Source organism: Muntiacus reevesi, chromosome 22 (genome assembly GCF_963930625.1).
Source record: "Muntiacus reevesi chromosome 22, mMunRee1.1, whole genome shotgun sequence".
Taxonomy (NCBI): domain Eukaryota; kingdom Metazoa; phylum Chordata; class Mammalia; order Artiodactyla; family Cervidae; genus Muntiacus; species Muntiacus reevesi.
In genome coordinates, this window is record NC_089270.1 from 49,081,092 (window position 1) to 49,093,292 (window position 12,201).

At 42.2% G+C, this 12,201-nt stretch overlaps 1 protein-coding gene across 4 annotated transcripts in view; it reads left to right on the top strand.

Annotated features, from left to right (window-relative positions):
- The first annotated feature begins 683 nt into the window (after positions 1-683).
- Positions 684-12,201, top strand: part of LOC136152997 (exocyst complex component 1-like) — a 70,859-nt gene continuing 59,341 nt past the window's right edge. For all 4 annotated transcript variants that reach the window (XR_010660313.1, XR_010660312.1, XM_065914621.1 and 1 more), the window contains exons 1-2: positions 684-805; positions 5,856-5,957. The gene's annotated coding sequence lies outside the window, so the exon portion shown is untranslated. The remainder of the gene's footprint in view (positions 806-5,855; positions 5,958-12,201) is intronic.

Consider the following 12,201-nt stretch of genomic DNA (forward strand, 5'->3'; position numbering starts at 1 on the left):
GTCCAACAAGGTGGTCTTTGCCTCAGTCCAGGAGAAATGACGCATGTTTCTGTCACCGTTGCCACCCCAAGGTCCACCCCTCCCCTGACCCCACTGCCTATGCTCCCTTCCTCTGACGTATGTCAGTGTGTACTTGTGTGCACACGCAGAGAATCTGCTCCACATTGCCAAAATATCCTGGGGTCTCAGGACCTCTAGTTCCCACGGCAAACTACGTGGCAGGGAGACAGCGCTAGCCTAGGAGATCCTAACTCTCCCTTCATCTCAAGACTCTGCCCCTGCCGAGGCTGATTAGTAGTAACACACACACACACACACACACACACACACACACACTAAATAAAACTTCACAGGCTAAAACGTATTGACTGAAAATTTATAGAAGCAATAGATAAGTTTGGTACCTATTATCTGACTCAGTTGACCAAGTAGAAATTATTATTCTTAAATCTTACAAAGACAGAATCTATAGTCATGAAATGATGATTAGGATAAGAAAACTTGACATTTATTTTTTTAAACAACTGATATCAAGTCCAACACTCTAAGGAAATGTAAAGTCAGGATTTTCCAGCCAGGAGTCCTGGGGCTGACAAACGCCCCTCCCCGCCCCCACTGGGCCTGGAGCGAGTGCGCAGGCGCGAGAGGCTGCAGGTGCGAGTGCGCAGGCGCGAGCGGCCACAGGCGAGTGGGCGGAGGCACAGGGACGCCAGAGCTCCCGGACCGCTCCTGAGGGGAGGGAAGGTGGAGACTGGGTCGGTCCCCACTGCGAAAGGCCCCGGACCGGGGAGCAGCGCAGACACGAGTAAGTGCAGCTCTATCCGCAGCCCCTCACCGCGCGCCCCCGCCTGCCCAACGGCCAGCGGCCCCCGACTCCTCCAGCCTCGGGGAGCGCGAGCCTCGCTGGGTCCTCGGGTCCGGGGTCGCCGCCACCGGCCGCAGGGTGAGGACCCCGGGCCGGGGCCCAAGACGGTCGTGGAACTGTGGGCGCCCCGCGCGCTCGCAGCCCTCCCTAACTCGGCGCCCCTCGACCGCGGGGGGCGGCCTCTGGGTCTGTGGGCGCCGCCTGGACCCGGTCGCCGCGGGCTCGCGGGTTCGGGAAGGGGAGGTGCCTCCGAGGAGCCCGAAGTCGGGGCCGCGGGGTGCGCGTCGGGCGCGTTGGGTCCGCGGGTGTGAAGAGGTCTCTGCTCCCGGATGCGCGCCGGTGATGGGGGCGCCCAGCTCGGGATCCTGTTCGCTGGCCGCCAACAGCGGGTGTTCAGGTGGGACTCCGTGCTCTTTGCTAAAGCCTTCTGGAGGATAGGCTACAAAAGGTTATTAACGTTCACTTTCAGCGTTTTCAGGCTTTATTGACGGTCACTGACTCTAAGAGCGCGTCTTGGAGGGCAGTTTGTGACATACTAACATCTAAGCAAAGTTTGAAATAAAACTATTCCCGCCTTTGTATGTTTTGGGGTATGGTGAAGAGTTTTTCTTGATTCCGTTAGGCTTTTCAAGCCTAACGACTTTTGGCGACTTTTGGCGGAGCTGCACTGCTCTTAAATGGTGACAGTATTGTCGCTAAGTCATGTCCCAACTCTTGGGACACCGTGGACTGACTGTAGCCCTTCAGGCTCCTCTGTCCGTGGAATTCTCCAGGCAGGAATACTTGAGTGCGTTGCCATTTGCTTCTCCAGGAGATCTTCCCAACCCAGGAATCGAAGCCGAGTCTCTGGCATTGTAGGCAGATTCTTTAGCAACTGAGCTACTAGGGAAGCTCCTAAGTTAAATGAGCATTTAAAAAATACTTCTTTGAGCAGTTACCATAGACGCTCAAATATTTGAGAATTTTAGTTATAGTAATGGGCGTGGTTTCTTTGGTTTTTTGTTTGGTTTTGGGTCTTTGGTTATTTTTTGTTGTTGGTTGGCTGGTTTTGGGATTTTTGGATTTCTTTGGGTCGGGGTAGAGTTTGCATCAGGAGGAGATGGTATCCAAATCAGGAGAAATGTTTATTTCATGGTGTTCTGGTATGCAGTGTTGCAGTTTAAAGTATCTAATCCTGGTTAAATCTCAGATTGGCTCCAGCAAATGAATATTTTTATTGAGAATAGTTTGGGTTTTGTTCTGTGGGTTTTTTATGTGCTTTTCTTTTTTAGTACAATCTGCTTATTTAGCATGCTTCAAATCATAATAGATTGTAGTTAACACTGGTGGTTGATGCAAGGAACAATGCTTTGTAACACAGAGATGGGTTGTCTTTTTCTACAGAAATTTGTTCTTGAGTCAGTAAATTTCCACGTAAAACTCTCAGGAGTGACTTTTGCTATAGCACTTTGGTCTCTGTAATGAGGAATAAAGCATATCATTTCACTGTTGAAGATAATGGCATATACTATAAAGATAGGCATCGGGTACATAAAAGGAATTCGAGCCTTGAGTTTGGTGAATTAGTGTCCTCAATGAAACGGCTTGTCTCTTCGAAGAGAAGGAGCGCGATAACCACATGGTGATGACCAGGGTTCTTTCCCTACCTTGAACACCAAGAGGAACGGGAGGAGACAGAGTGATTTTCAGAAGAACTGACGTTCATTTATCAACCACGTACCCTCGTTCCTTGCTGTTTCTTAATTCCCAGAGAAATTAAAAAACGTGGTTCCTAACCAGGATATTTGAATGGGAAAGGTCCTTTCAGTTCCCAGGCAGGTAACTGAATCCGTTGTATAAGCGTTCATCTGCCTGTACCTTGGAAGTAACACTGAGAAAATCGTCTTCTCTAATGGATGAAGTGGGCAGAATAGGAGGGTGGTGGAGCTTTTTGGGGCAAGTTTTCCAAAAGTTGGAGCAAAAGTAAATCAGTCTCTTCAAAGGAACAGACTCATTAGATACCAGCATTTGGGCCTTAAGGTCTTTTGCAACATCATGTAGCTTGTTAGTAAAAATACTCCAGACCAGAGAAAAGTCCACGTGGTCAAATGCTTATTGGATGAAAAGTAATGAAAGAAAAAGAACATGCTGAAGATTTTTAATATCTGGTATTTGACCCAGATCAGTTGACTGAGTACAAATAAAGGTCAGTCAAGAAATCTTCCAGAGAGAGAATTTAGTCATTCAGCTGTGATGTGGACAAGAAACCTGCTATTTATTTGTTAAAAATTAATCCCAACTAAAATACTTTGTTAATTAGCAATAAATATGGATAAACTGCAAGTAGTTTACTATGCTGTGTTTTCAAAGCAGGATCAAGGAATTAAAAGTTACTGAAGTTTTCTCTGGAAAGTACTTTCTCAACATTATTTTTCAAATATTGTAATTCTGATTGCAGTGTGTATGAATCTCAGAGTAAAATCTGTTGAGGAATTGATATTCTCTGAGGTCAAATGACTGATTCAGAAGAGCAGGGTTAAATTGGAGGGTAAAAGTGTCAATAACACAAATTGATGTCTGTCATTTTAAATGTACTAGATTGAGGGCCATTTAAGTGGATCGTATAATTAGCATAATTGTGCGTATAATGGTTTATGCTAAATTACCACACAACTCCCCAAATTTCAGCAGCACAGCACTATGGTTCCCACATCACAGCCCTGGGTGGGTATTCACTTTGGGGAGACTGCACTCCTTCAGATGGTCATTCAGGAACCCAGACTCCTCCCATCCTATACTGTCTCCCTTCCCTTAGACCTCATCCCCATCTGCATCCATCAGCAGAAGGGGTCAAGAATATGGAGAAATGCATATGGAAGTTTCTGATGAGCCAGCTCTGGAAGGATCCAGGTCAGTTTCTCTGCTGCTGTTTTGGCCACAGTCCATTTCTGTGGCCACAAGAGAGACTGGGGATTCTTCCAACTGTTCTCCCCAGGAAGGGAGAACAATTAAAGTTGTCAGCAACTTTATGAATGTCAGTCATTCATTTCGATTTAATTCGTTTTCAAATCTTTATTGGCTGTTTGCCATACACCAAGCGCTGTGCAGAGTGTGACCTGAGAATTGGTTGAGCAGCATCTTGATCTTGGAGGAGTTGTGAATCCTCAGGAGAGAAGACAGAGTATGAAGTGCCTGCCATCCTAGGAGAAAGGGATTAAGAGAACCTGCTTTGAAAGTTCAGGGAATGATTCTAGATTTGAAAGCTGCCTGGAAATGATTGATTTGGATTCCACTTTCAGAGATGAACAAGATATGATTGTGAAAGAAGCTGGCATCAGGAGCCGTAGAAACAGGTCCTGCGATACAGGGTATCATAAAGAATATCATGTCGTCATTGTTCAGTTGCTAAGTTGTGTCGGTCTCTTTGCGACTCCATGGAACTAAGAAGAGATATATCATTTTACAGCTAAAGCAGCTGAAGCCTAGAGTAGGAAGGTGACCATCCAGGTCAGGTAAAGGGGTTGAAGATCAGGTTTCAAGCTGAGAAAGAGTCCACGGGGACTCAGTCTGAGCAGTTCCAACACTGAAAGGAGACCACTAATGTTCTGGGAAGGCTGGCATCTGGCCTCAGTGTGGGATTTGAGACAGAGAGTGGGCCCAGGGGGAACTGAGCCTCCGCAGTGGGCAGAGGAGGCCACCCCATCTCCGAAAAGTGCCACTGACCTCAGAGTGGGTGGAATGAGCAGTGAATTCTAGTCCACCTGAGAAAGCAGTCCAATCTGAATAACTCTGAGTTTAGGTTTATCTTACAAACTTCTTAAGAAAGAACTTGGACAAGGCCAAGTCAAGTGCAGCCTCTTGAATTCCACACCCAGTATTCATTGGTGGAAGTGCTTAAACCCTCCAAGTGATTCCAGTATTTTAATTTTACTCTGTATTTAATTCCAACAGTCCTATGATTACTTAATGAGCAAATAACTGGAATCAAAAAGAGTGTGAATGTATTTTTAATGTGAGGACAGGTGAAGTGAAGCAGTCTGGAAGAGGGAACCAATAAAAAGGGATCTTGGTAAATAAATAAAGACATCGTTTAGAAATGGAGAGGTATTTGGAAGGAAATTAGTGCCTGACACCATACTCTGCTCTTTGCATGTTTAGGAGCTAGTTTCTGATGTTATTTTCACCACAGATCTCCCTGTGGTGAATTGTATTTGACCTCCACACTGTTTATCTCCTGGACACATTGTGAAATTTTGAGAAGAAGCAGGTATTAGAATTTGTCTTGAGAGCAGCTATAAACATTTCCTGGAACCCCTCTAGGGTAGAAGAAAAAGGAAAGGAAAATGGAAACAAGGGATAAAGACAGCTAATAATGTTGGAGATACCACTGGGATTTGTGGTCTCTTTTTGAAATGGCTTCCCTGGTGGTTGAGACAGGAAAGAATCCACCTGCAATGCAGAAGTCCTGGGTTCGATCCCTGGGTTGGAAAGATCCCCTGGAGAAGGGAACGACTACCCACTCCAATATTCTGGCCTGGAGAATTCCATGGACAGAGGAGCCTGGTGGGCTACAGTCCATGGGGTCACAAAGAGTCGGACACAACGGAGCACTTTCAATTCACTTTTTGAAACTAAATAGAAGAAGTCAGAACGTGACTGTTTCTTGATCATGGTTTGTTTTCATTTTTGTCTTTTTTTTCTTACTCCTTCATCAGTTATTCCAGTTGATAGAACATTATGTCATCTTCAGTTTCAGTGTGAGTGCTTGTCTTGCTTCCATTTGTATTATTCATGCAAACGTTGATTGAACTGATGACCCCAAGTCATCAAGGAAACATTAAATACACTGATGAATACATTTCTTAATTTTAGAAAAAATTAATGAGTGAAGGTTAAAATACTCTTCTTAAATTTGTCATTTAAAAAATTCTCATATGCATACCTCATTGCCTAATACTGCCAGAAAAATGAGGAATTCCTATGTGTTAATGAGCCTGTATATTTTTTACAGGTATGACTATTACCGAGTGTAACAGCCCAGTTTGCTGGCCATGTCCTGTCTCCAGGAAAGTTGTAGCTGCTGTTGTTTCAGGTAGTCCCTTGGGTACCAGAGGTGAGTTTATGAAGCTATACGACCTTTTACACTTATTTAAAAAAATTGAAGTGTCGTTGATTTACAGTGTTGTATGTCAGCTGTACAGGTAAGTAATTCAGTTGTGTGTGTGTGTGTGTGTGTGTGTGTGTGTGTGTGTGTGTGTATTCTTTTCCATTACCGTTTATTACAAGGTATTGAGTAAGTTCTCTGTGCGATACAGTGGGTTCTTATTGTTTATTTTATATATAATATGCCTTGCGTGATTCACGCTGGTCAGACAACGTGATTATGTTCACTTCTGATATAATCTTTTTAGGTACAGCCTTAAAGTCTTTGATAAGATATTTTAAAATAATTTTAGCATGTGTGTGTTCTAATTCCAGTGGTAGTTATTAGAGATATGATTTTGCATGAAGTATTTCTCTTTTTGTTCTTGACCAATTAAAAAAATTGTTTTTTTTTTTTCTGATTGGTTTGCTAGATATTTGTGACTACATTAAAAATGTTAACTTTTGTCTCATCTTAAAATACGATCTGAATTAGCAATGAATATTGTGCTATACATAAGGGCTGTGACATAAATCTAGTTTCTAACTTCATAAACACATAATCTAGAAGGGAACACAGACACATATGTAACAACTGCATTTGTTTACTGAGTGAAATAGTGAGATGGATAAAGTTCTAGTAAGCCTTGAACAGCCAAATCAGCTTCAGAAATAGATGTGCAGTTATTTTAAAATATTTTAAACATTTTCCAGCTACATGCAGAAAATAGTGTGAAAGAGGTATGGTTCTTACTATAAGCAATTTAGCATTTTGACATTCTGAGCATCCTCATCATGAAATTAAGTCCAGAAGGAGTTTTCCCACATCTCTTGAAATGGTCCTTGTTCGTCCACAACATTTCCCATAATAACAGAGGTGCTTCCAAGGGCAGGAAACGTCAACGTTATTAAAGTTTCACAAAGCAAAGTCACTTTTAAGAATATGATGTCCCCAAACTGACAAAGGTCTTGAAAAATAATTTCAAGGGAGGCATAAATTATTTTCTGCTTGTCAAAGGGCAGAAATATTTAGGTTGAGCTAATGAATGGTAGAGTTTTAGAGTGGAGAATATCCTTAAAATATTACATAGATTTATACTGTCAGTAGATGCTACCTACATGAGGTTATTTGTATTTAAACAAATTTTAAAATTAAAACTGCAGTTTCTCAGTTGGATTTGCCATATTTTAAAGATGTTTATTAGCTACATGTGGCTAGTGAATACTGCATTGGCTAGTACAGATACAAAACATTTTCATTATCATAAAAAATTCTATTGAGCAATACTAAATATATACCCAGATATTCATAGAGGAGGCAACCAAGTCTCAAGGAAGTAATAAAACTTCCAGAGGTCACACAGCTGTGTTTTTAAAGAAACGCAGAATGATGCAAAGCAAGTAATAACAGAGGCATTAAAGAAACCCAGGAGGTTTCTGGAACAGATAAAGTAGAGTTTAACAGTGCAGGCTTAGTTGTTAGCAGGGTTGAAGCTCATGATCATTAGGACGACCTACCTGATTGAATTTGGACAGTTAAAATTTTATGCAGTGAATTAAAAGCAGAAAAATATTTCAATTTCAATCAAAGGCTGCCAGCTCCATATTTTTAGCCTGTGCTGTGCTTCCAGATTATGTTTATCACTTTAGTATACAGGGCACCACTCAAACCAAACCCGAAGTTTGGTTTGCCTGGCCCCAAGAAATGAAACAATCTTGAGGGGTTATGGCTATATTTGAAAAGGTTGATTTTTCAATGCATCATGCAGACTGGCCCTGTTTTAAAAGGGACTCCTGCCACCACATAGTCGAAATGTGAACTCTTTTCTCTCTTGGCAAAAGTCAAAGATAGGCCCTGCCTTTTTATTATTTCATTAAAATCCAAGTATTATTTTTCCATTTTCTACCTTGTTTTCATCACAGTGTGATCAACTGTAGTCAAGAAAGGAAAGGTTAGATTTATCAATCGAAGTGTGATAAAGGCCCTCTAAATAATTGAACCCTCAGGAGAAACAATCCTCATGTATTCTTTTTCTGTTGCTTCAATATCTTCATAAAAAGTCATTTCAGTATGTTTGGTCCTGTAGCAGAGATTCTGTGAAGTGCTTATCTTCCTCGGAGGTCCAGAAAGCCTGTGAGTGTGTGGATAAAGGTGGGTCTTAGAGAGAGAGAGGGAGGATGGAGAGAGACTTGATGCTGAGAGAGGACAATGTTCTAAAACCTCCTTGGGTTGAAGGTAGGGGAGCAGAAATACCCATGAGTAATCTAGAGTAAAAGTTAAATAATCAAGGAGATGAATACTCTGAAGGAACATGGTAACTTCCCTCCTAGAAATAAAAGTTACCCTTATTAATTCTCTTCCTTTTGCCCCAGAAAAGCATTAGTTAGGTCTAGAGAGGGGTATTATTGCCAGAAATGGAAAAGGCAGTTTGAAGAGACTAGCCTGGAGCAGAGAGAGCAAGAAAGCTGAGCCAGTAGATGGAAAGCAGACTTCATGGAAGTCTCCAGCTCAAGTTCTGGGAACACCAAGTTCAAGTCCAAAAGGGCCCACATGGGAACTGAGGAAGACTGGCAGAGAGGGCAAAGTTACACTGAAGGTACAGTATTTATTATGGGATTGAACTCCTGAAAGGCCTTCCAGTAGCTTCCGATCTGTTCAAGAATCCTTCATGTCCTGCTGCTTCCCAGTGAGTGGCTCACAGCTTCAAGACCTCTTCTCCAGGCTAAAGAACTATTTGTAATATACCCTGCCTGTATTTTTTACTTTGGCAACCCGGACAAGGAAAGTTGAACAATTTTCAGATTCTAGAGCTTTTGCCCCAGCCCTGGAAATGCTGCAGACAGCCAATCTCAGCTAAAGGGAGCCACTTAGCCCAGGGTCACATCACCCCTTCGTACAATGCCCTTCATCCAATGACAGGTGTAAGAATATAAAAGTTAAGACATCCTCCTGAATTGGGACATCCCCCTGAAGGGGTCATCTCATTTTAAGAACTCTCCCCCAAAGGGTCACCTGAGGTTTCCTGAGGCTGCAACACAACTTTACTTCTACCTTTGCCCAATCTGATGTCCTTTTCTTCCATACGTTGTTGATGCCAAGAGTTGTCCCTAATTAATCTCTTAGACACTAATCACTGTCTCAGGGTTAGCTCTGAACATGGTGGCATTTGTTTATGATTTGGAGTGCATACCTAGACTTTAAAGTGCAGCAGTGCCCAATTGCACAAATATGTCTTTCTATTTCTCTCTCTCATCTCTGTTTTCATTTTCTCGCTGCTAGATTAGTCAGGGGACTCCCAAGTTCTTCATTGTGTCATCCTGGTACCAAGATTCTCCTGGAAATTATAAAGTTATTCACCTTCTACATCAAGTACTTCTTATTTTTTCCCTAGAAACATAAATCATCCTTAAAAGGAATTAGAGTGTCAAATCTTAAATATATTTTAGTTTCTCCACCACTTTATACATTAAATGCTTTTTCCTGGAGACTGCTTCTGACATTGGCGTTCACTGTGCTCTCAAACTGCCTAATTTGGAAGCTACTCCTGTTTCCAAATGCTGCCTTCTGCTGGTCTCCTGAAGTTCTGAAGTCTGCCCTGCCTCCACTATTAGGTATAGTTCAGTAGTTGTCTACCTCAAGGTAATAGGGTATCTTTTGGAAGCTTTATTCTTTTTCCATTTACACAACACACACACACGTATATGATTACATATATTATATAATTCTAATACTTAAGCGTCTATGTGACCACAGCTTTATCTGCAGCCCACAGGTTTTGCTACAGTATATTTTCATTCAGTTCAGTTCAGATGCTCAGTCATATCTGACTCTTTGCGACCCCATGAACTGCAGCATGCAAGGCCTCCCTGTCCATCACCAAGTCCCAGAGTCCACCCCAACCCATATCTGTTGTGTTGGTGATGCCATCCAACTGTCTCATCCTCCATCGTCCCCTTCTCCTCCTGCCCTCAATCTTTCCCAGCATCAGGGTCTTTTCAAATGAGTCAGTTCTTCACATCAGGTGGCCAAAGTATTGGAGTTTCAGCTTCAACATCAGTCCTTCCAATGAACACCCAGGACTGGTGTCGTTTAGGATGGACTGGTTGGAGCTCCTTGCAGTCCAAGGGACTCTCAAGAGTCCTCTCCAACACCACAGTTCAAAAGCATCAATTCTTTGGTGCTCAACTTTATAGTCCAACTCTCACTTCCATACATGACCACTGGAAAAACCATAACCTTGACTAGACGGACCTTTGTGGCCAAAGTAATGTCTCTACTTTTTAATACGCTGCCTGGGTTGGCCATAACTTTCCTTCCAAGGAGTAAGTGTCTTTTAATTTCATGGCTGCAGTCACCACCTGCAGTGATTTTGGAGCCCAGAAAAATAAAGTCAGCCACTGTTTCCACTGTTTCCCCATCTATTTGCCATGAAGTGATGGGACCAGATGCCATGATCTTCGTTTTCTGAATGTTGAGCTTTAAGCCAACTTTTTCACTCTCCTCTTTCACTTTTATCCAGAGGCTCTTTAGTTCTTCTTCACTTTCTGCCATAAGGGTGGTGTCATCTGCATATCTGAGGTTATTGATATTTCTCCAGGCCGTCTTGATTTCAGCTTGTGCTTTCTCCAGCCCAGCGTTTCTCATGATGTACACTGCATGTAAGTTAAATGAGCAGGGTGACAATAGACAACCTTGACGTACTCCTTTTCCTAATTCTGGAACCAGTCTGTTGTTCCATGTTCAATTCTAACTGTTGCTTCCTGACCTGCATACAGGTTTCTCAAGAGGCAGGTCAGGTAGTCTGGTATTCCTATCTCCTTCAGAATTTTCCACAGTTTATTGTGATCCACACAGTCAAAGGCTTTGGCATAGTCAATAAAGCAGAAATAGATGCTTTTCTGGACCTCTCTTGCTTTTTCGATGATCCAGCGGATGTTGGCAATTTGATCTCTGGCTCCTCTGCCTTTTCTCAAACCAGCTTGAGCATCTGGAAGTTCACGGATCAGGTATTGCTGAAGCCTGGTTTGGAGAACTTTGAGCATTACTTTACTAGTGTGTGAGATGAGTGCAATTGTGCGGTAGTTTGAGCATTCTTTGGGATTGGAATGAAAACTGACCTTTTCCAGTCCTGTGGCCACTGCTGAGTTTTCCAAATTTGCTGACATATTGAGTGCAGCACTTTTACAGCATCATCTTTCAGGATTTGAAATAGCTCAACTTGAATTCCATCACCTCCACTAGCCTTGTTCGTAGTGATGCTTACTAAGGCCCACCTGATTTCATATTCCAGGATGTCTGGCTCTAGGTCAGTGTTTCATTATCATTCAATTAATGAAATTCTAATTCCTATTATGACTTTATCTTTGACATCCATATTTATCAGAAGTATGTTTTGGTTTTTTTTTTTTTAATTTAATTTGTTTATTCAGCTGCACCTGGTCTTAGTTGTGGCTTTCAGGATCTTCAGTCTTCATTGTAGCATGCAAGGTCGTTTAGTTGTGGCATGAAAACTCTTTGTTTGTGGGAACCAGTTCCCTGACTCGAGATGGAATTCAGGCTCCCTGCATTGGGAGTATGGAGTCTTAGTCACTGGACCACCATGGAAATCCAGAAGTGTGTTTTTAATGTCCAAATATTTGATAAAATATTGGTTATACATTTTAAAATTTCTTGATTATTCTGAGTCTTGTTTTATACCCAGCATTCAGTCAACTTAAAAATGTGCCATGTACACCTCAAAATTTGTATGTAAATGTGCATTTCATTCTTGTTAATGCAGTGTTTTATGCAAATGTAGGCCAAAGAGTTTTTCAATTAATTTATTTTAATTGGATATAGTTACATTAAGGATATTGTGATGGTTTTTGCCATAGGTCAACATGAAATGGCCACAGGTATACATGTGTCCCCCCCAATTCTGAACCTCCTCTCCCATTTCCCACCCCACTGTATTCCTCTGGGTTTTCTCAGAGCACCGACTTTAGGTGCCCTGGTTCATGCATCAAATTTGCACAGGTCATCTATTTTACATATGGTAATGTACATGTTTCAATGCTCTTCTCTCAAATCATCCCACTCTCATCTTTTCCCCCTGAGTCCAAAAGTCTGTTCTTTACATCTGTGTCATCTTTGCTGCCATGCATGTAGGATTGTTGGTACCATCTTTCTAAGTTCTCTCTATATGCATTAATATAGAGTATTTGTCTTTCTATTT